The following is a 3,066-nucleotide window of genomic DNA, read 5'->3' on the forward strand; positions in this document are numbered from 1 at the left end:
AAATCAAAGTGTCATAACCTGTTTTTATGACATTGAATTCAAAAGCACCTGTCCAATTTCATATTTGCACCTATTAAGGCCATACCAACATCATGGGCTACCTCTACCACAAGTCTAAGCCAAAAATTCCAAGATAGACATTATGTGTGTATAATGTCTAAAAGCCTTGAATTGATACAATGTAGTGGTTGTGGAGACTTTAACTCTTTGTACACATCATCGTGGACTCCCCAACACACTTTAATCACAAATGGAGGTGTTTTGACCTTCAATCACTCAAGAGAGTGGAATCCTGTGTAATGAAACCTCTTGAAGCTCCTTGACATAATTCGCATGTTCAAATTCATATCAGAGATCATGGGAACCTTGCACAAGCCATATAAAACCTACCTATGGAATATCAAGCTGTTCTACATCAATTGACTTCTAAAATTTTATACAAAGGCCAAATCCCACAATTTTTAGCACAAGCTTGTTCACCATGTTGTATAAAAATCATGCCTTCAATTTGGACAGGTTTGGGCTAGGTGATGACCAATTGGAACACAAAATCAAAGAATCCCGGCAAAAGAAGCATTCTAGGTCCCCAAACACATGACTCATCTCCAAATCAAAATCAAGGATGACCAATGGAATCCCAATCACCAAAGGAAGCTACAGAGCAAATCTAAACCAAAAATCTCAATGAAGACATTATACGCGTATAATGTCTCCCTACAACCAAATGGTAAATCCGGGCAGAATTGTCACTTCCAATGTCTTTACCCCATTAATCTTAGCCCAAAGCTCAAGTCCCGTCAAGTTTTGTGGCTCTATACTCATCTTAACCCAAGTATTGGAATCTAAGGTTCTATGATTGATTTTTTGGCTCCAAGCACAGGAGGAGAGGCCCAAATCAAATTCTAATGTCACAAGAAGGCATCCCATACCAATGCCCACTTACACTTTAGTTCTGGACCATCTTTGACAAAGTAGAAATCATACGCGTATGATGTCTTACTAGCTAGAATTGAACTTGAAGACTAACTTTGACCCTTCTAAGCCTTCCCAACATGATTATGAGAGCATCTACCTAATTTCACCCCATTTGAGCCTCATATACTAAGCTAGAATTCAGCTTCAAAGCCTATAGGGAGTTCTAGTGGTCACAGCTTGTCCAAATAACATCCAAATTGAAATCCAGGCATATATTCATGAAGTACATGATAAGAGCTCTGCAAATATGAAACATCACTATGTTTTGAGCACTTAGATATTATACGCGTATAATGTCTCACATCATAAATCTACACTCAAAAAGAAAGTTTGACAATATGCATTGCACCCTTAGGCCTAACTAGCTTGTATTTCAATTTTGAAGTCATTTGGATAGCTAGAAACTGAGAAAATGCAATACTAGCTAACTTTTTCACTTAAAGTTTCCGCAGGATCAATGGAGGCTAGTAAATCACCAGCAAAGAAGAAAAGAATGTCTATGAAGGACATTATTGCAACCAGTAAGCCCTATACACCGCCTAAAGAGACACTCAAGCCAGCTAAGGCTTGGGTAGATGAGGCCATACTAGAAAAGGAAGGATTGACAGTATAGCAAGGCACCTTTCAAGACCCACAAGGAAACATGGTGGATATCCCAATGAATCCATGGGAGTTGTTAGAATTTTCAAACTAGGAAGAAACCCTTAACCAACTGTAAAGAGCATACCTATACAACTTCTTCACAGCACCACCAGCGGGTGTGGATATTCAGAGAGTCTACGAGCTAGTCATCTCAATACAAGAAGATGGCAAAGCAATGATTATGGCCTTAAATGGACAGAAGACAGAAGACAGAAACGATAGTAGATGCATTGGGGCTCCACAACAAGGGAAGCTCAGTTAGGGAAAGGAGAGATGAAGTAAAGGTCTATGCCCAAAGAAGCCTAATCAGACGTTTGAAGACATTGTGGACCCAAGAGCTGCAAATATCTACAAGCTCTACAACCAATACTTCCATGTGTGCAGCAAGAGACCCCAAAAGTACACGACTCCCCCCCATGCAGTGGCAATAACCATAACCTGGGCTGTGAAAAGCATCATGCCCAAAGAAGTGAATTACGCCCAATACCTGCATGAGCAAGTGGCCGGCATGGGCATGGAAAATCCAAAGTACATTGGAGGGGGAGAAACACTGACAAAGATTGCATATGAAGCCATCGATGCTAAAGGATAGTGGCCAGAGCCACCAGCACAGAACAAGTGGTTTATGTTAAAGCCATATATAGAAGATGAGCCATAAGTGCAGTGGCTCCACCAGTCACCACAAGACTACAAAGAAGGTTAGAAATAGTGCCAGAAGAAGAGCATGTGGAACTACCGAAGAAGAAAGGAAAAATAGCAATGACCAAAGAAACAAGACCCAAGGAAACACACAACCAAAAAGCAGCTCGAATAGAGAGGCTAGTTGAGCAATTCAAAGCAGAAAGACACTCAAGGGGTACTTTGAGGAGTACTGGGTGCCAGACCCAGCAAAAGACCAGTTTGATCACTACATCTGAGCATATGAGGACACAGAAAGGGTGCTCAACCAGCAGAACTTAGAGCCCTTCACGATGGAGGAGGTTCATTACATCAAGAAGAAGCTGAAAGAAAACCTGGAACCTATAATTAGAAAGGATCAGGAAGGTGACCCAGCAAAAGATGAAACACCACAACCTTCACCACCAGGCTCTTCCACTCCTCCTCCAAGTCCAAAACCCTCTACACCCAAACCACAATCCTCACCAAAAGGAACGAAAGCGACAACACCTGCACCTAGGGACAAGGAGATAGAAGAAAGAGATACTTATGAAGACCTCATTCAAGCTGGGTACACAATGTTAGAGGCTTCAACGATAGTTTACGGAACTCCAATTCCACCATGGACCACAAAAGAGGAGCAAGAGAGACAAGAGAACCCTACTGACCAAAAAAAGACTAATAGGTCTCAAGGACCAAAGATAGATCAAGAATCACAAAGACAAGCTCACGACGAGCTCAAGAAAGGTATTCCCCACAACCTGGAGTGCCAGGGTTTGTTCACATCCCTCA

Source organism: Adiantum capillus-veneris, chromosome 8, assembly GCF_014529385.1.
Source record: "Adiantum capillus-veneris isolate H3 chromosome 8, ASM1452938v2, whole genome shotgun sequence".
NCBI classification, from domain to species: domain Eukaryota; kingdom Viridiplantae; phylum Streptophyta; class Polypodiopsida; order Polypodiales; family Pteridaceae; genus Adiantum; species Adiantum capillus-veneris.